The sequence below is a fragment of the Scyliorhinus canicula genome, chromosome 11, assembly GCF_902713615.1.
Source record: "Scyliorhinus canicula chromosome 11, sScyCan1.1, whole genome shotgun sequence".
In the NCBI taxonomy this organism is placed as follows: domain Eukaryota; kingdom Metazoa; phylum Chordata; class Chondrichthyes; order Carcharhiniformes; family Scyliorhinidae; genus Scyliorhinus; species Scyliorhinus canicula.
The window spans coordinates 104,782,883-104,809,893 of record NC_052156.1 but is presented as its reverse complement, the minus strand read 5'-3'; the positions used below and the strand labels follow the sequence as shown (position 1 = coordinate 104,809,893).

Below are 27,011 nucleotides of genomic sequence, written 5' to 3'. Positions count from 1 at the left end.
GCCAGAAGAAAGAGAGAACAAAACAGTAGGGAAAAAGCACCTTCTCCCACTCTGCACCGAATTACCTCACTGCACCAAATTACTAAGTTCCAACATCCCACTCTGGAGGTGCCTCACTCTGGCTGTGTCTTCTCGACTTGCGCAAAGCTTACTGAGTGCGCTTTCTCTCTGTCTTTTATACAGACTTCAGCTAACCAGGGTGACTCACACTACCTAAACTTAGCAGTAAAGAAGGAGAAAGACTATTATTTTGAAGCGCCGGAGGATGCAGACGGGTTTGTAAAGAAATATGGGCTGGGAGCGAATTAATTGTTAACTGTAATGTGCATTTGTATCTGTATTTAGTGTGAGGTCTTGGTATTGTGGGCGAGGACATTTGATTATGGGGATTTGCTGGGGTTTTTCCTGGTCAAGTTTGGAGTTTGTATTTATGTGGTTGTTTGTGGGATGGGTGTTTGCTTTTTTTTCACACTTTGTGTATTAAAGTTGGATGTGGGTGGAGGCCTGGTTGTCGGCATGAGCATTTTTCTGTTTTAACCCTGAGCGGCAGGGGGTCACCATACTAGCGGTTGAGTTAATTAATGGGAGCAGAGTAATGGGGGTATCTGCAGCTCATTATTTTAGGGTAATAAGTAATGAGTTTATGACTTCTGTTCTTGTTTGTTTGGGGTTTGGTGTGAGAGGAGAGGTCAAGGGTCTTTGTTCTCCTTTTGGCTGTTTGTTTGTATATTGGGGTGTGAACAAAGAAGGTACAGCACAGGAACAGGCCCTTTGGCCCTCCAAGCCTGCGCCGACCATGCTGCCCGTCTCAGCTAAAATCTTCTACACTTCCGGTGTCAGTATCCCTCTATTCCCATCCTATCATGTATTTGTCAAGATGCCCCTTAAACATCCCTGCTTTCACACCTCCTCCGGCAGCGAGTTCCAGGCACCCTCTACCCTCTGTAAAAAACTTGTCCCTCGTACCTTAAACCTATGCCCCCTAGTAATTGACCCCTTTACCGTGGGAAAAAGTCTCTAACTATCCACCCTGTCTATGCCCATCATAATTTTGTAGACCTCTATCAGGTCGCCCCTCAACCTCCGTCGTTCCTGTGAGAACAAACCGAGTTTATTCAACCTCTCCTCATAGCTAATGCCCTCCATACCAGGCAACATCCTGATAAATCTCTTCTGCACCCCCTCTAAAGCCTCCACATCCTTCTGGTAGTGTAGCGACCAGAATTGAACACTATACTCCAAGTGTGGCCTAACTAAGGTTCTATACAGCTGCAACATGACTTGCCAATTTTTATACTCAATGCCCCGGCCAATGAAGGCAAGCATGCCGTATGCCTTCTTGACTACCTTATCCACCTTTGTTGCCCCTTTCAGTGACCCGTGGACATGTACACCTAGATCTCTCTGACTGTCAATACTCTTGAGGGTTCTACCATTCACTGTATATTCCCTACCTGTATTAGACCTTCCAAAATGCATTACCTCACATTTGTCTGGATTAAACTCCATCTGCCATCTCTCCGACCAAATCTCCAGATGATCTAAATCCTGCTGTATCCTCTGACAGTCCTCATCGCTATCCGCAATTCCACCAACCTTGGTGTTGTCCGCAAACTTACTAATCAGACCAGTTACATTTGCCTCCAAATCATTTATATATACTATGAACAGCAAAGGTCCCAGCACTGATCCCTGCAGAACACCACTAGTCACAGCCCTCCAATCAGAAAAGCACCCTTCCATTGCTACTCTCTGCCTTCTATGACCTAGCCAGTTCTGTATCCATCTTGCCAGCCCACCCCTGATCCTGTGTGACTTCACCTTTTGTACCAGTCTGCCATGAGGGACCTTGTCAAAGGCCTTACTGAAGTCCATATAGACAATATCCACTGCCCTACTGCATCAATCATTTTTGTGACCTCCTCGAAAAACTCTATCAAGCTAGTGAGACACGACCTCCCCTTCACAAAACCGTTCTGCCCCTCACTAATACGTCCATTTGCTTCCAAATCGGAGATCCTGTCTCGAAGAATTCTCTCCAGTAATTTCCCTACCACTGACGCAAGGCTCACCGGCCTTAGTTCCCTGGATTATCCTTGCTACCCTTCTTAAACAAAGGAACAATATTGGCTATTCTCCAGTCCTCCGGGACATCACCTGAAGGTAGTGAGAATCCAAAGATTTCTGTCAAGACCTCAGCAATTTTCTCTATAGCCTCCTTCAGTATTCTGGGGTAGATCCCATCAGGCCCTGGGGACTTATCCACCGTAATATTTTTCAAGACGCCCAACACCTCGTCTTTTTGGATCTCAATGTGACCCAGGCTATCAAACACCCTTCTCCAGACTCAACATCCACCAATTCCTTCTCTTTGGTGAATGCTGATGTAAAGTATTCATTTAGTACCTCGCTCATTTCCTCTGTCTCTAGACATAGATTCCCTCGCCTGTCCTTCAGTGGGCCAACCCTTTCCCTGGCTACCCTCTTCCTTTTCATGTAATTGTAAAAAGCCTTGGGATTTTCCTTAACTCTATTTGCCAATGACTTTTTGTGACCCGTTTTAGCCCTCCTGACTCCTTGCTTAAGTTCCTTCCTACTTTCCTTATATTCCACACAGGCTTTGTCTGTTCCCAGCCGTCTAGTCCTGACAAATGCCTCCTTTTTCTTTTTTTAAATAAATTTAGAGCACCAAATTATTTTTTCCAATTAAGGGGCAATTTAGCGTGGCCAATCCACCTATCCTGCATATATTTGGGTTGTGGGGGTGAAACCCACGCAGACACGGGGAAAATGTGCAAACTCCTCACGGACAGTGACCCAGAGCCGGGATTCGAACCCGGGTCCTCAGCGCCGTAGGCAGCAATGCTAACCACTGTGCCACCGTGCTGCCCTTCCTTTTTCTTTTTGACGAGGCTTACAATATCTCTCTTATCCAAGGTTCCCGAAATTTTCTGTATTTATCCTTCCTCACAGGAACATGCCTGTCCTGAATTCCTTTCAACTGCATTTGAAAGCCTCCCACAGGTCAGATGTTGATTTACCCACAAACATCCACCCCCAATTTAGGTTCTTCAGTTCCCGCCTAATATTGTTATAATTAGTCTTCCCCCAATTTAGAACATTCACCCCAGAACCACTCTTATCCTTGTCCACCAGCACTTTAAAACTTACTGAATTGTGGTCACTGTTCCCGAAATGCTCCCTTACTGAAACTTCTACCACCTGGCCGGGCTCATTCCCCAATACCCAGGTCCAGTACAGCCCCTTCCCTAGTTGGACTATCTACAAATTGTTTTCAGAAGCCCTCCTGGATGCCCCTTACAATCTCTGTCCTGTCCAAGCTCCTAGCACTAAGTGAGTCCCAGTCAATATTGGGGAAGTTGAAGTCTCCCATCACAACAACCCGGTTGCTTTTACTCCTTTCCAAAATCAGTCTATATCTGCTCCTCTATCTCCCGCTGGCTGTTGGGTGGCCTGTAGTAAACCTCCAACATTGTGACTGCACCCTTCTTATTCCTGATCTCGACCCATATAGTCTCGCTGCCCTCTGAGGTGTCCTTCCGCAGTACAGCTGTGATATTCTCCCTAACCAGTAGTGCAACTCCTCCACCCCTTTTACATCCCCCACTATCCTGCCTGAAACAGCTAAATTCTGGAATGTTTAGCTGCCAATCCTGTCCGTCCCTCAACCAGGTCTCTGTAATGGCAACAACATCATCGTTTCAAGTACTAATCCAAGCTCTAAGTTCATCTGCCTTACCTATTATACTTCTTGCATTAAAACATATGCACTTCAGGCCACCAGTCCTGCTGTTTTCAGCAACATCTCCCTTCTGCTCTTCCTCAGAGCCACATTGGCCCTATTCCCTAGTTCTCCCTTGATTTTTTCACCTTCTGACCTATTGTTCCGGTACCCAACCCCCCTGCCATACTAGTGTGGTGTTGCTGGGAGGCGGGATGGTGGAGGGAAAGTTAGACTGCTGACGGTGACTATATCTTTGTCTTCGTTCTGATCTGACAGAAGGTTTGACAGCCAGCTTGGGCGGGCCTGGTATCGGCACTCTTCGAGTTGATGATGGATTACCTCACATTGTGGGAATGGCTGACCCTGGGTTGGGCAGGGGGGGGGGGACAGGGAATAAAAAGGTCCCCTCTCCGGCTGTCACTTGGAATGTAAGGGATTAAATGGCCCAGTAAAAAGATCAATGTTTACACACCTGAGAAGTTTGAATGCCGATGTGCGGCTTTTGCAGGAGACCCATTTGCAAATCAAGGACCAGACAAGGTTGCGGAAGGGCTGGGTGGGATAGGTATACCATTCGGGTTTCCATGGTGGAGCCCGGGGGCTGCAGCATTGATCAATAAGAGGGTATCTTTTTCAGCTTTTAAAATATTGGCAGACCCAGGCAGGAGGTATGCGATCATCAGTGGGTCGTTGGCAAGCACTTTGGTGGTCTTAGTTAATGTGTCTGCAGTGAACTGGGATGATGCAGTGTTTATCAACACGGTATTGGTTTCTATTCCCGATCTGGATTCACACCAACTAATTTTGGAGTTGGACTTAAATTGCATTTTAAATCCTCGGTTAGACAGGTCGTGACCTAAGACTCTTGCGTCTATCAGGAGTAGTGAAGGCATTATTGGTTTGTATGGAACAGATGGGGGAGGGGCAGAGCTATGGAGATTTTGTAGCCGAAGGATAGGAGTTCTCTTTTTTCTCTCACGTCCAGCAGGTCTGCACCTAGATTGACCTTTTTGTAATGGGTCGGTCTCAAAAATGAATGTGCTCCCGAGGTTTGTTTCGGTGTTGCCCAATTTTTCTTCCCAAGTCTTTCTTTGTGAAGATTAATAAAATGTTATCTTCCTTTGTTTGGGCGGGCAAGACCCCACGGATTTGTGGGATGTTTCTAGAGAGAGAGAGAGGCAGTTGGGAGGCTTGGCGCTACTTAATTTGCTATTTTATTATTGGACTGCAAATATTGAGAAGTTGTAGGGGTGGTTTAAGGATCCGGATTCTATATGGGGGCAGATGGGAGGCGGGCTTTTGTAGAGGTTCGAGTTTGAGGGCCCTGGTTACTGCCCCGCTGCCGTTTTCTCCTGCAAAATTTACTTCAAGCCCAGTAATGGTGGCCACTCTGAAGATCTGGATGCAGTTTAGGCAACATTTTAAGCAGGACTCCACGTCGATGTTAGCCCCTATGTGCATGAATCATTTATTTGTGCCGGTGAGTTTGGACTCGTCCTTCGGGGCTAGGGGAATGGAGGGGCTGGAGTGTGGAGTGAGGCTCTTCAAAGGGCTAACTTCACCTCCTCATGAACTAGACTCAGCTTGATCCAGTTCAAGGTGGTGCACAGGGCACACTTGACCAGGGCGCGGATAAGTGGTTTCTTCTCGGGGTTGGAGGACATGTGCGGGCTATGTCCTAGGGGGCTGGCGAATCATACACATATGTTCTGGTCTTGTTCTAAACTTGTAAGCCTCTGGGTCTCTTTCCCCAGCACCATGTCGGGGATTCTGGGTGTTCAGCTGGAGCTTTGCCCGTTGGCAGCGATTTTTGTGTTTTGGACTCGCTGGTACTGCAAATGGGGATGAAGGCAGATGTCCTTGCCGTCGCCTCGTTGATAGTCCAGACTCAAGTTCTGCTTGGGTGGAGTTCCCCGCGCCGCTCAGTGCTTCGGCTTGGCTGAGTGATCGGATTGAATTTTTGTATCTTGAGGGGGTGAAGTACACCATGAGGGGGTCAGTAGAAGGGTTCTGCACGGAGTGGCAGCCTTTCATTTTCTTTTTCAGGGAGTTAGTCACTGTCAGCTGATGTGGGGGGGGGGGGGGGGGGCATTGTTTTCTGTTAAGCTTTGTTGGTACCTAGGGGGTTAGTGGGGCCAGGGGGTTAGATATGGGTGAGATTATTTTGAAATGGTATTTGTTGTATGCGTTTGTTTTTTTACTTTGTTATAATGAGAAACTTTTCTTAATAAAAGTATTTTAAAAAGCTTTCTGAAAATCCAAATACACAGCTACTGGTTCTCCCTCATCTATTGTGCTAGTTACATCCTCAAAAAGCTCCAGTAGGTTTGTCAAACATGATTTCCCTTTCATAAAACCATGCTGATTTTGTTTAATCTCATTGATATTTCTAAGTGTCCTGTTAACGCATACTTTATGATAGACATTTTCTTTTATGGTATGTCTGTAATTTCCTGTTTTCTCCCTCCCTCCTTTTTTAAATATGGAGTTTAGATTTGCCACCCTCCAATCTGCTGAGACAGTTCCTCCAGAATTTTGGAAGATGGCAACTAATGCATCCAGTATTTCCATGGCCATCTCCTTTAATACACTGGTGTAGTAACTCGAGGCGACTCAATGTGTTAAGTAATGAATTAAAGGATTTATTGATTAAGAACAACTATATAGATCTACTCCTAATGACACCCTGGCTCCAACTGCCAACCTCCAGCCCTGGGTTCTGCAGTCATGTTCCAATGGCTCCAACTTCCATGAAGCCCGCCAAGAATCACACATCAAAGGGACCACATCACTACACTCCTTCCCCCACAACTCCTGAGATCAATTATGGTAAAACAAAAAAAAAGTTAACACACAGCAAGACAAACTGTAATATTATAGAAGGGACACTAGGGAAAGACAGTTCATGACGTCAGTCTGACAGAGACATCTGGATCCTTGTGGAGTGCCGCAACTCTGCCAGGGGTTCTTCAGCAGTCGATGAGCTGGGTTCCTTTGATGTAGCAGACGTGCTGGCCACCTCTAGAGCCACGTCTTTGCTGGCCCTTCTTCTGCCTTAGCCACAGAAGCCAAAGACTGCCTTGGTCACACTGAGGGTGTAGAAATCTCTGGTTCAGGGGCTTGTGCATAAGGGTTTAATGCAGGACACACTTGCTAGTCTCCCGGAGTTCGCTCTACTCCCTTAAATGGTTGACATGCTTCTTTGCTTGACGGCCTTATGCCTTCAACCACATATGAGACTGGTCCTGCCTTCTCCACAACTCTCCCTGGCACCCAAGCATCACCGTCACCAAAATTCCTTGCCAGAACAAGGTTGTCAACATTAAACAATCTGTTCCTTTTCTGAGAGTCATTTTACTCTTTCTGACAGGCCCTCCTGGAAAATTTGGGAACATAAGTCTAAACAGGTACCCAGGCACCAACCCATGAGCAATACTGCAAGCATGACCCCAGTGGTGGCATGAGGTGTGTTGTAAGAGAACAAAAGACTTGCCAAACTTGACAAAAGTCTGAAATTCGTCAGCCATGAATGCCATTCTGTTGCCTGATAGAACGCTTTGGGAAGAGCATGGATCGCAAAGGTCTGCCTTAGCGTGTCAATAAAAGATATAGTTATGCTGGATCTCATGAACTGAAAGTCCAGTCACTTGGAATGGGTATCTACTAGGATTAGGAACATATGCCCCAAAAACGGCCAGCTTACTCGGGTCCAAGTGCACAAGCAATATTGACGACTGTAAAGGATGCTTGACTTGGGAAAATGCTTCTTTTTGCATGTCTCCCCATTCCATCACTGATGTTTTTATGAAAAAGCTGGTGTAAAACGGCCAGAATTGTTTATTTGTTCATCAGGAATCTTCCATAGTAATTGACCATTCCTGGGAAGAACTTCTGTTCTGTCACATTCTTAGGCGCAGGCTCTCCCTTCATAGCTTTCACATGGTCTTCAAGGGGATGCATCCACTTTGAACCCGAGGTACGTGACCTCATCAGATTGAAACGTACATTTCTTGCATTTTTAACGTATGCCAGCCTTTTTAAACCTCTTGAGGACCTCCTCCAGGTTTGCCCCAAGCTCTTTGAGTGATGCACCTGTAACTAAGACATTGGCCAAGTATACTACCACTTTGGAGGTTCCTTGTAACAGACTCTCCACTCTCCATAGTACGCTGAAACATAGTGCAGGTTGATGAACCACCAAATGGCAATCAAGTGTACTGATATAACCCCTTGTTGGTATTTATTAGAATTAACCTCCTGGAGGTTCCAGCTGTTGATGGCTTAGGTCCAGCTCAATATATTTGAGGCGCCCTGCTAATTTAGTGTGGAGGCCCTCTATCCTTGGAATGGGGTAACAATGCAGCTGAGTTCCCCTGACGAGGTTGGAAGATCTGGGTATTATGAAGCATGTGCAGTTTTCTGGATGGGACGCGCCCGTTGCCCCGTTCTGAAACTAAACCGCACTGTGAGGATCTGAGGCGATTACCATTAGTTTGTAATCACCTCAGATCTCACAGTGCGGTTCAGTTTCAGGACGGGGCAATGGGCGCATCCCATCTGGAAAACTGCACATGCTTCATAATATCCAGGTCTTCCAACCTCTTCAGTTCCACCTCTACTTTCTGGTGTAATGCACATGGCACAGATCGAGAGCTTGGAAAAACCTAGGGTAGCCTCTGGGTTTAAATAAATCTTAGCTTTAACCCATTTTATATGGTCCAGTTCTCTCTGGAATATTTCCTGATATTTACATAGAAGCTCTTGGAATCTCCCATCCTGGTGACTAAATATTTCCAGCCAGCTCATTTGTTTTAGCCAGTCCCATCCCATAAGACTGGGCCTCTGTCCTTCAATCACCATGATGGTCAACAGGGCTGACTGGTTCCTATAAGATACAGGCACTATTTTTAGTGTCTCTCCAGTGTACGTCGCTGTCGTAACCTCAGAATCCCTCAGGCTTAAGGGTTGCAGCCCCTTCTGGAGATGTTTGAATTTTCTTTCACCCATGACGGTGGTGATGGCTTGCATTTTCAGGGGGAAGCCATTTACCATTAAGTCAATCTCAATGGGAGGTATCTTGTTGAGCTGGACCTGATTGAATGTGTAAGCCTCTGATCCCTCCTTTGGTTCCTCTGCCAGTTAATTTACAGGTGTTATTTTTATCACCATTTTGGCGGTGGGTGACCTTTTTTCTTCTTTCTGAAGCAGATATAAATCTTGCACTGGCACTTCTCTTGGGAGTGGTGTCCCCCATGCCGAAAACATGCTTCAGACCCAGGTGCTGAACGATTCTTCTCAGGCTCTGCTGTAGCTGAACTCGGGCTGTTCCTAGTAGCAGCCGTTTTCCACCACAACTGGTTCACCTTATTCTGTATGCCTTGCAGCACACTATCACCTTGCTCAGTGCACTCAGTTTCATGAGCTGACTCCACTGCTTTTTCTAGTGAAATATTGGTTTCAACAAGCAGTTTCTTTTGGATGTTCAGGGTGTTGATCCCCTAAACCAAACGATCCCTCAATCTGGGAGCAGCACAGTAGCACACGTGATTAGCACTGTGGCTTCACAGCGCCAGGGTCTCAGGTTCAATTCCCGGCTGGGTCACTGTCTGTGCGGAGTCTGCACGTTCTCCCCGTGTGCGCGTGGGTTTCCTCCGGGTGCTCCGGTTTCCTCCCACAGTCCAAAGACGTGCAGGTTAGGTGGATTGACCATGATAAAATTGTCCTTAGTGACCACAAAAGGTTAGGAGGAAATATTGGGTTACGGGGATAGGGAGGGCTTAATTGCGTCGGTGCAGACTCAATGGGCCGAATGGCCTCCTTCTGCACTGTGTGACAACTGGCTGATCACTGAGTTTGGACCTGCGTTAGGGGACATAGAACTTAGAACATACAGTGCAGAAGGAGGCCATTCGGCCCATCGAGTCTGCACCGACCCACTTAAGCTCTCACTTCCACCCTATCCCAATAACCCCTCCTAACCTTTTGTGGTCACTAAGGGCAATTTTATTAAGGCCAACCCACCTAACCTGCACTTCTTTGGACTGTGGGAGGAAACTGGAGTACCTGGAGGAAAAACCCACAGATGCAGGGAGAACGTGCAGACTCCGCACAGACAGTGGCCCAAGATGGGAATCAAACCTGCGCAAATGTCTACCTCCATTCTCACCCATTGTCCATACATTAAGGGATGACTCAGTAACATTGGTTGCGCCTTCACTGGCTAGTATGTGCAACGGCAGTTCATCATTTGACTGTGACTCTGGTCCTATTTCGCACCCTTTTCAATATCATGTGGATACTTTTCCCTCTATTGAATTTTTCACTTGATATATTTGGTTCTTGCTTTTTACAATTTTTGGTTAATACTTGTTTCTTTCTCGAACACGCGCATTCGATGTGCACCTTTTTACCGCAATCATTACATTTTGCAGCTAAGGAAGCACAACAGTTAAGCTTGAGTACTAAAATCCATGAGGTATTGGCTGAAACCTGAACACTGACACAGGGCTAAATTGCTATCAATGTGCAAATACTGAGTACACAGCAACTGATTGCTAGAGTAAAAATGCAAAATGTGAGAATTGTGGTAAAAAGGGGCCCAACGAACCAAAATCACTTTGCTAACAGACCATCGACCACTGACGATACTGGTATTCCATCTCTAGCAGTGAGCTGGACTTTGCTGTTACCAGCTTGGCTCACACCTATACAATAAAATATCGTAAATCAAATCTCCATGGGAACGCTGATGGTCCCTCGAGATTATCTTTACCTAACGAGTAGTCAGTGAATAGTTAGAGTGGCAATATTTTCTATTTCAAAGAAGTCAATAACATTCCTGTAACAGCAGAACAAGTTGAGAAGTTTTGCAGGAATGATCCACCACAGGCAGAAGTTATGGACGTGGGGCTTTGTGGCAAGGCTGCGGAGCAAACCCGGAGTTGATATGTTACCCGAAAACTTGAACTATCCTTTGAGGCTGGTTGTCTCCACTGGGGAATGAGGGTCATTATTCTGCCATTGTTAAGGAAATGTGTCCTAAACCAACTTCATGAAGGTCATTGTGGGATGGTAAAGATGAAGGAGATAGCCAGATGCTATTTTTGGTGGTCAGGCTCAATAGCAAAATCGAGAAGGTGGGTATGTGTTCGGCTTGTGCAAAAGTTCGCTGACCAATTGGCATCGGTTGAAGCATACAGGGTGCAGTGTTATTGACTGACCTCATTAACACTACACCCTGTATGCTTCAACCGATGCCAATGCTTATGTAGTTACATTATATATCTTGTGTTGCACTATTATGTACTATCATGTATTTTCTTGAATTTTGTTTAATTCCCTTTTCTTCCATGTACTGAATGATCTGTTGAGCTGCTTGCAGAAAAATACTTTTCACTGTACCTCGGTACACGTGACAATAAACAAATCCAATCCAGTCCAAGTTCGGAACCCACCACCACTAGTGCCATTACACTCATGAGAATGGTCAGAAGGGCCATAGCAAAGAGTTCATATGCCAGATCATTCTAAGGGCGTATGTTCCTCATTGTGGTCAATGCATACACATTGACCACATTGTGGCCTGAAGTCGCCATTATGAACATGACGTCCTCAGAGAACAATAGAAACACCAGGTGAGATTTTTGAGAGATTCGGTTACCCTGAACAACTTGTTAGCAATAATGGGCCACAGTTCATTTCACAGGAATTCACAAATTATCTAAAGGAGAACAGAATCCAACATATTGATCTGCTCCTTATCATCCTGCCACAAATGGGCTGGCTGAAAGGTTTGTTCAGACAATGAAGCATTCATTGAAAGTAAATTATGAGCAAGGATTATTGTCAAAACGACTAAGCCAATTCCTGGTGACATAAAAGAATACATTTGACAACCCAAAGTTCTCCGGTATCACTGTGATAAAACCTCAGTTACGGACAGCGTTTGATTTACTGAAGCTGCCTAAGACTAGAGAAATTGTTGAGAGGAAGCTGCAAAATCAGGTTGAGAAAAGGGCTAAACGCCATGTTTTTCATAAAGGTCATGTGGTATTGTCAAGGAACTATACCACCAATGGGAAGTGGATACCTGCCATCACATTAGCACAGATGGGACTGGTCTTCTACACCATTCAAACTCAGGATAATGTTGTGTCAAGAAGAAACGCTGACCAGCTTTTAGCAGATAGAACAAGGTTGCCAGACATAAAGTCAACTGAGAGTTTGCATCAAGCAGTGCCAAGTGAAGATCTGTCCGTATCTGAGAACCTGACAGTACCAGAAACTGTGGAAGACAGTACCTCATTTTTTTAATAAATGTTTTTTATTGGGTTTTTGGACAAAGTATATTTGCCGTTAGGTACACAGGATATATATATTTTATATATATATATATATAGAAGAGAAGGGCACACACACAAATCACAAAGGGGAAAAAAAGAAACAATACGAGAGAAATACAAAATCAAATAAAGTAACTCGTCGGATATTATGCACCCGCTCAACAGCAGCAACTCTGTACATTTAAAATAATTTACACATAAGTAGGCATCTGTTTGTTAGGGGAGTGCGGGGGTGTAGATATACATTTTGGTGCCGGAGAAACAATTACGGAGGGCAATACTCGAATGGGTCTGGTGCTGGTGTTGTCCTTGCTTCTCCTGGACGGATTTTGCTGCCTTTGTCGTCTCGTGCTCACTTCCGCTTCAGCCGGCCCTCCCGTCTTCTGCCTGTATTCTCCTATTTCTCTGTTCCTGTGGATGCCAAGTTTGTCGCTACAGTTTCCTTTATCTAGTATGCTTGCGCCAGTAATTCTTCCAGTAATGTTTGTCGTGGTCGTTGTGAGTATGTCCTTGTCTCCTTTCGTACAACGTTTTTGAGTTGCAGGTAACTTAGCTTGTTCCCCCGGCTAGCTGGAATTTCTCTGTCAGTTCGTCCAGTGTTGCGATCCTGCCATCCGTGTATAGGTCCCTGACTGTCCGTGCCCCTCCGTCCTGTCCCCACCTTTTGAAGGTGGCGTCAGTCAGTGCTGGTGTGAACCTATGGTTGTTGCAGATTGGAGCTTTGTCCGACCTTTTGGTCAGGCCAAATTGCTGCCGTAGTTGGCTCCAGGACTGGAGGATGGCTATCACCACGGGCTGCTGGAGTGTTGTTTGGGTAGGGATGGGAGTGCTGTCGTGGCGAGGGCCCAGAGGAAGGTCCCCCTACAGGAGGCCTCCTCCGCGCACACCCATTCGGCTCTGGCTCCTTGATCCAACCCCTTACCTCAGTTAAGGACATTTCAACACTGAGTTAACCGCCAAATCCTACGTCGACTCTGGCTGAAACAACAGACGCCGTCTAAACTTAACCAAAAACAGCAGAGGTTACAGTCAATACGAGAAAGCAGACGCCTGACAACCACACAGGAATCAACATCCTCCGAAACGTCTAACTTACTGATTGTTGTGTTTGTTAATTGTTCATATTATAAATTTTGATTGTTAACATTACTGTGTTTCATTGCAGGAAACTATGATGTAAAGGGGGAGAAAAATGTTTTGTATTCATGTTTGTTCCTAGTTGCAATAACATCACTTTAAGAGTTTAATTGCATAACATATTGATGATGTCATTGGCAATTTGGATGGGGTAACAGCCAGTCTATTTTAGCAGCCTGTGTGAATAAATTTCTAATAAAGCTCTTTTTGTTTGTACCTTTGTGATCTGCAAGCTTCTTTTTAAAAAATACCACAAAGGTGGCTTTCACTTGACAGCCTCCCCCTAAGCCCCAGGCCCCTATTGGCTCACTGCGTCCCCCTGGAATTGTGTGTTCACTTCTCCTGCCTGGAGAGAAAGTGAATAATTCTGAGTATGAGAAACGGGTTCAGTAGAAAATAGGGAACGATAGGGGGATACAAACAAAATAGGGAAGAAAATAGGTGCAGAATGACTTTTAAGCATGTGGATAGGGTAATAGGATGAGTCTGAGTGTTGCCTGTTTGGATGTTGATGTGAAGATGTGCCTGGAGGGGTAGGAATGAGTGGAGCTGTAAGGTGTGTTGTTCTGAGGAGTGCAATGCTGGAGAATACTGAGGAAGTCAGAGTGTGGGGCTTGGCACCTGATAACATTGTTTCACTTCGGCATTAGCATCACAGACTGATTCTGGCAGGGACTGAGCTCAGAGTGGGTAGTACGCACTCTATTAAAAATACCGTTATTAAGTGCAGCGGACAATTGAAAGAGTTTGGAAAGTTCACAACTTTTTTTCTCTCCTAGTGGATTTTTTTTTCTTGTTTCTTTTTTCGTGGTTTGTTTTTCTCTTTTCCTTCCCTTTTTTTGTACTCTTGGTTTTTTTTCTTTTTTCTCGGGTGTTTTTTCTCTTTTCATTTCCTTTTTTTCCCTTGGTTGTTTTTTTTTCTCTTTCGTACATAAGGAGGGAAAAAAAGATCGGAGGTCCTCAGTGGGAAAGCCGGCTGTGGTGTCTGGGGCACGGGGTTTGCGGCAAAGGAGCAGAGGTGCCAACAAGTTCAACATCGACTTCCGGTGAGAGTGGTGGGGTGAGCAGTCGCACGTCAGGTGGCTCTCCTCCCGCGGAACAGTAAAACAATCACTTCTCAACAAAACTCGCCAAAAATCCTACTGATTTGATCCCTGAATGTGAAGAATACGGGAGACGAAAGAAGGAGAAACAAAATGACAGGAACAAAATCAGGTCAGAGCCGGAGCGAGAATGCAGAACAGCCAAGGACTTACCAGTCCTGCTACAGGACGAGGGTCAGGGGGGTAGCGATTCTGATAAATAAGAGGATGATGTTTAAGGCGACAAAGACGGTAATGGATCCAGGGGGCCGGTACGTCATGGTCAGCCGTGTCCTAGACAATAGTATTCACTAACGTGTACGCACCCAACTTGGACGACACAAAATTCATTAAAAAGACCATGCTGGAAATCCCCGACGCATCGACTGATCATGGGTGGGGGGGCTTTTAACCGTGTACAGGACCTGCGGACACAGGTTGAACCCCAAAATGGGAAACACCTTAGAACATGGCGAAGGAACTTGGTCACTTTATGGGGCAGATGGGGGCGGTGGACCCACGGAGGTTCACCCAGCCAGGGGTGAAGGAGTTCTCCTTCTTCTCCCCAGAACACAGGTACACTCGAGGACTGACTTCTTTGCGGTCGGGAAATCGGAAATTATCATGTTTAAAGCACAAAGGGATAGAGAGGAGAGAGCGGCTAGGCAGCAGCGGGTCAACTCCATACTGAAGGTATTCCGTAAATACTCCGAGGCTGTAACTGTAGAGTTCCTGGCGGAGAGGAAAAAACTACAAATAGACTTTGACCTGCTCTTCACGAGGAAAGCAGTGCACCAACTCGGGGACTGTACACCTCAGAGCCCCCAGCAGGGGACTCTGGGATGAAACAGTTCCTCGATGGACTGGACATGCCAGTCATGTGGGAGGACACAAAACAGAGTCTTGGAGCACAGCTAGAACTGGGAGAGATCATGGAAAGTATAAGCTCCGTGCAGGCGCGGATGGTGCCCGAACCAGACCTCTTACCGCAGAACTGGAGGGGGAATCCAAAGAGGAGGCAGAGAGCTAAGTCTCACTCTCTGCGGATGACCTGCTCCTCTACATCTCGGACCCACAAAGCAGCATGGAAGGAATCATCGCGCTTCTGAAAGCGTTTGGTGCCTACAAACTCAACATGAGCAAATGTGAGATTTTCCCAGTGAACCCGCAAGGGGGCGGGGCAACACTGATGGGATTGCTGTTTAAACAAGCCCGACACAAATTCCACTACCTGGAGATCCAAATCGCTCATGACTGGATGGGGGTCCACAAGTGGAACCTGACCAGTCTGACAGAGGAAGTAAACAAAGACCTGCAGAGTTGGAACATACTCCCACTCTCCCTTGCGGGGAGAGTACAGACGATCAAAATTAATGTACTGCCCAGGTACCTTTTGCTACTGAGATCCATCCCATTCTGTATGACCAAGGCCTTTTTTAATTCAGCAGTTCAGACTGACTGAAATGTCCGACAAAGCCCCCATCTGCAATAACGCACAGGTTCACACCAGCACTCATCGACGCCACCTTCAAAAGGTGGAGACAGGACGGGGAGATATTGACAGTCAGGGACCTATACACTGACAGTAGGATCACAACACTGGACGAACTGACACAGAGATTCCAGCTAGCTAAAGGCACTGCACAGGGTCAACTCCATTTCCACATGCACGAAGCTCAACCTAACGCAGCTAAAAGTGGCTCAGAGACCCGGCCAACCACACCCACATGTTCTGGTCCTGCCCCAGACTTGCAGGGTACTGGACAGCCTTCTTCGAGGCAATGTCCAAAGTGGTGGGGATGAGGGTGGAGCCATGCCCGAAAGTGGCGGTCTTTGGGGTATCAGACCAGCCAAGATCTCTTCATGGAGAGGAGGGCGGACGCCCTTGCCTTTGACAACCTGATCGCCTGCCGTAGAATCCTGCTGGTTGGCGATCAGCAGCACCACCTGAAGCTGCAAACTGACTGTCCGACCTATCAGAACTTCTCCAAATGAAGAAAATCAAATTCGCCATCCGGGGGTTGGATGATGACTTCCTCAAAACATGGGAGCCATTCACCTGACTGTTCCTGAACCTGTTTGTGGCCAACACACAAATAAATAAGTAACCAAGAGCAAGGGAGAAATAGCAAGGACAAGATTGAAAAAGGAAGGCGAGGGATGACCTGGGAGGGGGGAGCAAGGTGAGGTAGCCAAACCCAGCAAAAAAGAATGGGGGGAGGGGGGGGGGGGGGGGGGGGGGGAGTAGTGAAGAAGGAGGATAGGGGAGGAAAAAAAGGGAAGCCAGAAAGGAAAGAAATAAGAGAACAAAAAAAGGGGGTGGAGAGCATATGGGAAGACAACAGTGGCAGCAACCATAGCACAGCGAGGGAACGGGAAGGGGAAAAGAGCAATGGCCAATGCCGAGGCAACTGCACAAAAGAATGTAAAAAGCATTAGGGGGCACTACCCAGGTGCCCCCTCCATCTTAGTTAGGTAATCTGTAAAAAGGAGAGAATAGAAAAGAGGGGAGGAAAGACCACCCCCCCTTTCCGGTTATATTTCCTAGATCCTATGTATTTTGCTTTGAGATGTATATACCTGTACGTATAACTTGTACAAAACCCAATAAAAAAACATTTAAAAAAAGTTTAACTTTGCACTGCATTTCTCCAGGTTATAGAGAGCACACACTCGCTGCTGATTTCCTTGTGCATTTCCGTCCACTCCTGTTTGGTTGGAGAAGCCCCTCTCAGCCATGACAAATGTCAACTCACTGCAGTCACTCAGCAGGGCGTTCAGGAAAGAGGACGGGACCCCAGGGGCAGGAGGGTTGGGGCGGGTGAAGTTGGCCTTCCCAGATCGCCTTTCCATTCCTGGGGTTGCTGAAGCCACAGAAATCAATGTACTATTCAGCCACTCTAATCCCTTCCTGGTTCCCTTTAGCTAGAAACCTTGGGTGGGATTCTTCATCCCGCCAGACCCGTTTTCCAGCGCAGTGCAGCCCTGCCGTCTCCGCAATTTCCAGAATTCACACGAGGGACATTAATGCCGAGTTGGGAGGAGCAAGTGCGAGTCCTCCCAGCATTGGCCTGTAGGGGTAACCAGCATTCCAAAGGGGAAGAGAGGCACGAACCTACATCCTAATGCAAGTAGGCCCCGACTGAGAAGGTGGGGAGAGCTGGGGCCTCAATGTGGGGTGAGGCTGGACCTTGGAACCCTGAAGTGAGGGGTAAATTTCTTATTTCAGTATTTCATTTGCAGTACAGCATTTTAAGTCATCCTGAGGTAATGAAAGGTGCTATAATAAATGCAGGTTCTTCCTTTACCATATCACTGGACCTTGGCTGGTGTGGGGACCCCCCCACCTGGGTTGAACAAGAATTGATTAATTTCACCAGCACTGCTCAACCCGAGGAAATATCTAAATTACACGTGAAATTAGGAACAACAGCACTTTATTCTTTAACTCGAAGGGCATTTTAACCTTTAGTATTAGAATGCAGACTGGTCCATCGCTCCTCCCAGTGTGATACTGGTCTCTAGTGTGACACTAGCTCCCTCTGTAGTCCAACACGAGGAGTGGTTGCACAATCAGTGTTGGATATGCAAGTCCCAGTCAGTACCAATTAATGTATTTCTCTGTCAGTCACCCAAGCATCAAATAACATTCATTTCTTGTTAAGAAGTTCCATTTGTAACAAAGAGTCAGTGTAAATAAGGGGCAGTCAGTAACTTGAAAGATATTAGAATGTTTGGCCAATACTTTAGGTTTAGTACAAAGCCATTGAGTCTTGGAACTGGGGAAGAACCCAGTCAATACTGGAGCAATGAAGGTTCATTCTCAGGTACTGATCAAGTTTGGACCTGAAACCGGGGAATTCACAGCCCAGTTCCATGTTAAATATGAGTTAACAGCTGAACCTATACATAATGGGGCACTCGGTTTTCACTCTCACCTACAGATGGTTCTCTGCCTTATGTAAAAAAAATCTAACAACATCTAACAAAAGAAGTTAGATTGTGCAATCTATGAAATGGAAATCTAACACAATAATCTGCCCTTTCTGATGTCAGAACGATCAGATTTCAAGATCAGGGTTTTTAGTGATTACAGGAATCTGGGGCGGGATTCTCCGACCCCCCCCGCCGGGGTTTCTGCGCCCGGGTTTTGGCGGGGGCGGGAATCGTGCCGTGTCAGTCGGCAGCCGCTGGCAGCACCCCCCCCCCCCCGGGCGATTCTCCGGCCCGCGATGGGCCGAGTGGCCGCCCGTTTTCGGCGGGTCCCACCGGCGTAAATCACATCAGGTCCTTACTGGTGGGTCCTGGCTCCATGGGCGTCTTGCAGAGTCCTCCGGGGGGGGGGGGGGGGGGGGGGGGGGGGATCTGGCCCCGGGAGGTGGTCCCACGGTGGCCTGACCTGCGATCGGGCCCCACCGATCCACGGGCGGGCCTCTGCCGTGGGGCGCTCTTTCCCTCCGCACCCCATGGCGGGTGCGATGAAGAATCCCCCTGCGCAAGCGTTGGGATGACGCCAGCACACACTGGCACTCCCGCGCATGTGCCAAACCGCACCCTTCGACGCTGGTTTGCGCAGCGCCAAACCCTTCCGCGCCATCTCGTGCGGCGCCAAATACACTGGCGCCGGCCTAGCCCCCGAAGCTGCGGAGGATTCCGCAACTTTGGGGCGGCCCGGTGCCGGAGTGGTTCACGCCACTCCTCAGCGCCGGAGTGGCCTGCCCGCTGGTTCACGGAGAATCCCGCCCCAGAATTTTTTACTTCACTTCAGTTACATCCCTCATTAAGTTAAGGAACATTCCTAAACAAAGAGATTTCTGAGAAATAGATTAGAAACAAAATACTGTGGATGCTGGGAATCGGAAATTGAAACAGAAAATGGAGTGAAGAGATGGGTCATTGACCTGAAACTTGGTTTCTGTTACTCTGTTACTCTTCTGTTCTGATCTTAAAACTAAATATCCTTTTGTTAGTGAGGGGAAAAGATCTGTGCACACAGATGTGACCACTTGTTGTCACAGAAGGCAGTTGCAAACTAATGTGACCATCAATTCACAAGACACGTGGTTGGAAGTGAACAGTGGTTTTAATAGTCTTATAACTTAGCCTGCCTGCGACGGGATGAACTGGCAGCAGGCTCACAACTGCAGATCTTTATACTTCCAGTTAGTGGGAGGAGCCATGGGCGGAACCAAGGGTGGAACCCGGTACAAACTCCTCATCTCCCCCTAAGGGCAGAGCCGCGCAACTGCTCGTATACCGAGCTTACAGAGACACAACACATACAATATAACACAGTGTGAATTACTAGGATTGTGATTCACCACATTCACCCCCTGTAAAAAAAATCAAGTCCAGCGGGGGTGATTGGTCTATAAATTGAGTCGGTCCGGCGGTCGAATCGTCCTCTGAGATCTACGAAGCACCGGGGTTGCAGCCTCTTCTGGTGACTGGGTGGTGGCGGTCAGCGAGGGCACCATGGCGGACTCTGGGGGTGATTCGGTCCGAGCTTCCTACCTGACTGGTGGCGGGGAGTGCCGGAAACCCATAGGCACGGGGGCACAGAGCACTGGCAGTGAACCTGCAGGCGTGGGGGCGCCATGCGCGGGGGGTTGGGTGGGATGTAGTGCGAGGGGCGCCTCAGCGGTAGTGGTGTCAGAGTTGGATCCTGCAGGCGGCAGGTCCCGGAGGGAAACATGTCCTGATGGCCGTCAGGATATTCGATGAATGCGTATTGGGGGTTCGAGTGGAGTAGGAGCACTCTCTCCACGAGTGGGTCAGTTTTGTGGGTCTGGATGTGCTTCCGGAGGAGAACCGGGCCCGGTGTCTTCAACCATGCTGGGAGCAAAACCCCCGTGGTAGCTCCCCTGGAAAAGATAAAGAGCCACTCGTGAGGGGTCTGATTGGTGACAGTACATAGGAGGGACCTAATAGCATGGAGCGCATCGGGGAGGACCTGCTGCCAATGGGAGGTTGGGAGCTTCCTGGACCGGAGAGTCAGTAGGACGGTCTTCCAGACCCTCGCGTTCTCCCTCGCCACCTGCCCATTCCCCCTGGGGTTGTAGCTGGTAGTCCTGCTCGAGGCAATGCCCTTGTCGAGCAGGTACTGACGCAGCTCGTCGCTCATAAAGGACAAACTCCTGTCGCTGTGTACATAGCTGGGGAAACCAAACAGGGTGAAGATGTTGTGCAGGGCCCTAATAACTGTTTGGGAGGTCATATCGGGGCACGGGATAGCAAAAGGGAAGCGGGAGAACTCGTCTATGACGTTTAGGAAGTACACATTCTGATTGGTCGAGGGGACTGGCCCTTTGAAATCGATACTCAGGCGTTCAAAGGGCCGGGAGGCCTTTACCAGGTGGGCCCTGTCTGGTCTATAGAAGTGCGGTTTGCACTCCGCACAGATCGGGCAATCCCTGGTGATGGCTTTTATCTCCTCGGTGGAGAAAGGCAGATTTCGGGCTTTGACGTAGTGGGCGAGCCGGGTGACCCCCGGGTGGTGTAGGTCATTGTGGATAGCATTTTTAATTTTGCCCCTTTGTTGTCAAACATAAAGGCAACTGATGTTTGGTCAGTGATGAGGGTGAACCTCCTACCTGCGAGGTAGTGCCTCCAGTGACGTATAGCTTCCACGATGGCTTGTGCTTCCTTTTCGACCGAGGAGTGTCGAAGTTCCGAAGCGGAGAGGGTTCGGGAGAAAAAGGCGACTGGTCTCCCTGCCTGATTTAATGTGGCTGCTAGAGCTACCTCTGAGGCATCGCTCTCTACCTGGAAAGGGACGGATTCATCCACCGCCCGCATGGCCACTTTGGCGATGTCCTCCTTGACGCAGGTGAAGGCCTGGTGAGGCTCATCTGACAGAGGAAAGATGGTGGCCTTAAATCGTGGGCGGGCGTTGTCTGCATACTGAGGGACCCACTGGACATAATGAGAAAAACCCCAGGCACCTTTTGAGGGCCCTGGGGCAATGAGGGAGAGGGAGTTGTAAGAGAGGGCGCATATGGTCCGGGTCGGGGCCCAGGACTCCGTTTTCCATGACAAAGCCGAGGATGGCTAGCCTGGTCGTGCGGAAAATGCATTTCTCCGTGTTATACGTGAGGTTGAGTTTGTGGGCAGTCTGGAGAAATCGATGGAGGTTAGCGTCGTGGTCCTGCTGATCATGGTCGCAGATGGTGACGTTGTCCAAGTACGGAAACATGGCCTGCAGCCTGTACTGGTCCACCATTCAATCCATTGCTCGTTGGAACACCGAGACCCCATTTGTGACGCCAAAGGGAACCCGAGGAAGTGGAAGAGGCGGCCGTCGGCCTCAAACGCCGTGTAGTGACGGTCCTCCGGGCGGATTGGGAGCTGGTGGTATGCTGACTTCAGATCCACCGTGGAGAAGACTTTATAATGGGCGATCTGATTCACCATGTCTGCACTCCTGGGGAGGGGGTACGCATCGAGGAGCGTGAACCGATTAATGGTTTGGCTATAGTCCACTACCATTCGGAATTTTTCCCCGGTCTTGATGACCACCACCTGAGCTCTCCAGGGGCTGTTACTGGCCTCTATGATCCCCTCACGTAGAAGCCTATGGACCTCGGTTCTGATAAACACCCTGTCCTGCAGGCTGTATCGTCTGCTGCGAGTGGCTATGGGTTTGCAGTCCGGCGTGAGATTAGCAAAGAGTGGAGGGGGGTCGATTTTTAGCGTAACGAGGCTGCAGATAGTGAGTGGGGGCCCGCCGAAGTTGAGTGTGAGGTTTTTGAGGTTGCACTGGAAGTCGAGTCCCAGTAAGAGTGGGGCGCAGAGTTCGGGGAGTACGTATAGCTGGAAGTTCGAGTAGCTAGTGCCCTGGATCGTTAGGGTCGCGGCGGTGCGCCCTTGGAGGTGAACAGAGTGAGAGCCCGAAGCGGGGGAGATAGTTTGCCATGCAGGGAAGATAGGGCGCGAACAGCGTCTTACCAGATCTGGGTGTACGAAGCTCTTGGTGCTCCCGGAGTCAAAGAGGCACTGTGTCCTGTACCCGTTGATTTTAACGATCATCATTGAGTTGCGGAGGTGTTTCGGACGCGACTGGTCCAACGTGACCGTGCTGAGTTGCGGGTAGTCGGTGGCTCGATCAGCTGTGCTGGAGTGGCCCCGTGATGACTGCCCTCTGAGTTCGTAGTCTTCAAGGTGAGTTTCAGAGTTTGAAGAGGATGGATTCCAAGATGGCCGCCCCCGTGGATCTCACGTGGCGGGCGGCGAGGAAGATGGCGCACAAGATGGCGGCCCCCACGAGTCGCACGTGTCGGGTGGGGGCGGAGTCAGATTACAGGCCGCAGCATTTCGGGGCCTGCGAGTTTTGGAAACGAGTGCTCTGGGCTGCGGGAGAGTTTGGAGACGGGGATTTCTATGCCAGGCAGACCCGGGCATAGTGTCCTTTGCGACTGTAGCTGCTGCAGGTTGCATTGTGGGCCGGGCAGTACTGCCGTGGGTGCTGGGGCTGTCCGCAAAAATGGCACGCTGGCGCTGCATAGTGAGTGGGTGGCCGCGCGGCGCAGGCCTGGGGCAGTCGCTGGTCGGGGGCCCAGGATGGGGTCGCTTGGTCCGCGGGGAACGATGTGAGGCTGCTGAACGAGACCACCAAGGTAGTAGCCAATTCTACAGTGTCCTCCAAGTTCTGGGCCCCTTTTTCAAGCAATCGCTGGCGCACATAGTTTGACCTGAGCCCTGCCACGTACACATCTCTGACAGCGAGCTCCATATGCTGTTCGGCTGATACAGCTTGGTAATTACAGTCCCGAGCTAAAGCTTTTAAATCCCGCAGGAATTCATCCAACTACTCCGCGGGGCGCTGGCGGCAGGTCGTAAAAATGTGGCGCGCGTAGACCTCGTTGATGGGCCTCACGTACATTCGATCTAGCATGGCTCGGGCCTCCATATACGAGGTAGTACTGCTAAGTTGAGTAGAGATATGGTGGCTCACCCTTGCGTGCAGTAGACTGAGTTTCTGCTCCTCTGTAGTTTCTGATGTGCTTGATTCAGCCACGTAGGCCTTGAAACATCTGAGCCAGTGTTGAAAGATTTCTTTCGCCTCTGCAGCCTGCGAGTCGAGTTCTAGTCGATCAGGTTTGAGGGCTGATTTCATAGTCGTTTTCTTCAAGTTTCCTAAGACTATTAAATTGATGTGACCATCAATTCACAAGACACGTGGTTGGAAGTGAACAGTGGTTTTAATAGTCTTACAACCTGCCTGCGACGAGATGAACTGGCAGCAGGCTCACAACTGCAGATCTTTATACTTCCAGTTAGTGGGAGGAGCCATGGGCGGAACCAAGGGTGGAGCCCAGTACAAACACCTCATCTCCCCCTATGGGCAGAGCCGCGCAACTGCTCGTATACCGACCTTACAGAGACACAACACATACAATATAACACAGTGTGAATAGGATTATGATTCACCACACAATCTCTTCAGATAAAATACACTTTTCCTCTCCCCAATGATATATATATTCACATTGAAAATATTTCTGTCCATTCTCACCTGAACTAAGATGCCCTTCAGTAACTGCTTCCAGCGAAGTCATAACAGTTTCTGGGAAATATACAGACTGGAACATAAAAACAGTAATTTGATCAGAACAAAATATGATGCATAAAACAGATGTTTCATTAGTTACAGTAATCTGTCAGAGTTTGTACAATTGTCTGCACTGTGTCTTGCCCTTTCAGCAATTACCTCCCAAAGACATTGGCTATAACATTTTAATTAATTTTTAGAAGAACATTTGAATTTTATTCTTTACATTTTTGTCAACATAAAATGTCTTAAAATAATCTGATTTGGCTGCTTTTCACTTTTAGTGTCTCGAGTTTTATTATCAGTTCTTCAATCAACAGGATGTGGTCTGTTAACCAAAAAGCAATCAGAGCCAAGGGGTGAATAATAGGAGGTTGGGAGGGACGGGAGGAGAAGGTGAAGCGCAGGAAGCTGTGTCATGATATGCAGGCATACACACACACACACACATAATGATATACCGACAAGCAGCTAATAAGAACATAAGAACTAGGAGCAGGAGTAGGCCATCTGGCCCCTCGAGCCTGCTACGCCATTCAATGAGATCATGGCTGATCTTTTGTGGACTCAGCTCCACTTTCCGGCCCGAACACCATAACCCTTAATCCCTTTATTCTTCAAAAAAACTATCTATCTTTACCTTAAAAACATTTAATGAAGGAGCCTCAACTGCTTCACTGGGCAAGGAATTCCATAGATTCACAACCCTTTGGGTGAAGAAGTTCCTCCTAAACTCAGTTCTAAATCTACTTCCCCTTATTTTGAGGCTATGTCCCCTAGTTCTGCTTTCACCCGCCAGTTGAAACAACCTGCCCGCATCTATCCTATCTATTCCCTTCATAATTTTAAATGTTTCTATAAGATCCCCCCTCATCCTTCTAAATTCCAACGAGTACAGTCCCAGTCTACTCAACCTCTCCTCATAATCCAACCCCTTCAGCTCTGGGATTAACCTAGTGAATCTCCTCTGCACACCCTCCAGTGCCAGTACGTCCTTTCTCAAGTAAGTAGACCAAAACTGAACACAATACTCCAGGTGTGGCCTCACTAACACCTTATACAATTGCAACATAACCTCCCTAGTCTTAAACTCCATCCCTCTAGCAATGAAGGACAGAATTCCATTTGCCTTCTTAATCACCTGTTGCACCTGTAAACCAACCTTTTGTGACTCATGCACTAGCACACCCAAGTCTCTCTGCACAGCGGCATGCTTTAATATTTTATCGTTTAAATAATAATCCCGTTTGCTGTTATTCCTACCAAAATGGATAACCTCACATTTGTCAACATTGTATTCCATCTGCCAGATCCTAGCCCATTCACTTAACCTATCCAAATCACTCCGCAGACTTCCAGTATCCTCTGCACTTTTCGCTTTACAGTGTCATCTGCAAACTTGGGCACATTGCCCTTGGTCCCCAACTCCAAATCATCTATATAAATTGTGAACAATTGTGGGCCCAACACGGATCCCTGAGGGACACCACTAGCTACTGATTGCCAACCAGATAAACACCCATTAATCCCCACTCTTTGCTTTCTATTAATTAACCAATCCTCTATCCATGCTACTACTTTACCCTTAATGCCATGCATCTTTATCTTATGCAGCAACCTTTTGTGTGGCACCTTGTCAAAGGCTTTCTGGAAATCCAGATATACCACATCCATCGGCTCCCCGTTATCTACTGCACTGGTAATGTCCTCAAAAAATTCCACTAAACTAGTTAGGCATGACCTGCCCTTTACGAACCCATGCTGCGTCTGCCCAATGGGACAATTTCTATCCAGATGCCTCGCTATTTCTTCCTTGATGATAGATTCCAGGATCTTCCCTACTACCGAAGTTAAGCTCACTGGCCTATAATTTCCTGCTATCTGCCTACCTCCTTTTTTAAACAGTGGTGTCACGTTTGCTAATTTCCAATCCACTGGGACGACCCCAGAGTCCAGTGAATTTCGGTAAATTATCACTAGTGCATCTCCAATTTCCCTAGCCATCTCTTTTAGCACTCTGGGATGCATTCTATCAGGGCCAGGAGACTTGTCTACCTTTAGCCCCATTAGCTTGCCCATCACTACCTCCTTAGTGATAACAATCCTCTCAAGGTCCTCACCTCACTAATGGACACAGAGAACAGGACATGACCAATAAGCAGACAGGACACTCGGGGGTGGGATCTGATTATAAAAGACACGAGGCATTCACACTCCGCCTCAACATCTAGAGTCAGTCAAGGGTGTTGTTACAATCTCACACCTCCACCACATGGCTAAGAGCTAGTTTGGTTCAGTCAGAGTAACCACACTTAAGTTAGCAGAGAGTTGAACTCACAGAGAACTGGGCTAACTGTGGTATTAGTTCAATAAACCCGATTGAACTAACTTCAAGGTATGGAGTATCTTTGTGATCTAAACTGCATGCAGTTGCAGCCAGTGTGAGACCAGTGTACCTAACACAAGTTGGAGAGGAGGGAGGAGGCAGAATGTTCTGGGGCAAGAGAGGAAGTGCAAGGGGGCCGGAGAGGAGATTCATGGGAAGGAGAGGAAGTTCAAGACTGAGTGACAGAGGCAGCTTGGAGACAGGAGCAGAGGCTGGAGGGTAGAGGGCCTCCAACAAGGAACTAAGGAAAGGTTAAGAGCTGGGGGCAAACTTTTTAATTGTCCAGGGGAGCTGGGGTCACTTTCATTCACAGAAATGTTGCTGACCTGTTTCAGCCTGCTGGATTGGGGGTGTGCAGTTGCTGCAACCTCTCCATTCAGCCCCTGATTAACACATATTTGTTGACGAAGTGGATTAAAGTCAAACCCACAAGTGGAATTTAATGCCTTTCCCCATGGTGAGTTTGGCTTTGGGGCGCATTTAATCAGGCAGGTGTGGATCCAACTGCTGATCCACGTCTTCCCCCATCCAGTGTACTGGTGGGAAGGTGCATGGACAGACTATCCACTCTGCCACTAAAACCCATAAGTGGGCAGTGCCCACTTGTTTTGACCCAGTGGTGAGCTGGGTACTCACCATGTGCGAAGCACGAAAAGCAAACCTTGTTGGGTTTGCTCGCAGGCTTCATTTGGGGAGGGAGGGGTGGAACCTCATTCAAAACACCTGATCATGGGATCTAGTATCGGGAAAGGGAGGGACTGGCTGAGAG

General features: G+C 48.0%; 1 long non-coding RNA gene across 2 annotated transcripts in view; it reads right to left on the bottom strand.

The window, feature by feature from the left end:
- The window catches only part of LOC119973242, a 113,491-nt gene that overhangs the window by 37,001 nt on the left and 49,479 nt on the right, over nt 1-27,011 (bottom strand). Inside the window, exons 2-3 of one of the 2 annotated variants that reach the window (XR_005462259.1) lie at nt 23,821-23,887; nt 12,781-13,084 (exon numbers count right to left, since the gene is read on the bottom strand). This is a non-coding gene — a long non-coding RNA (uncharacterized LOC119973242). Of the gene's footprint in view, nt 1-12,780; nt 13,085-23,820; nt 23,888-27,011 lie in introns of those variants that run through there. The other variant, XR_005462260.1, reaches the window with a different exon arrangement.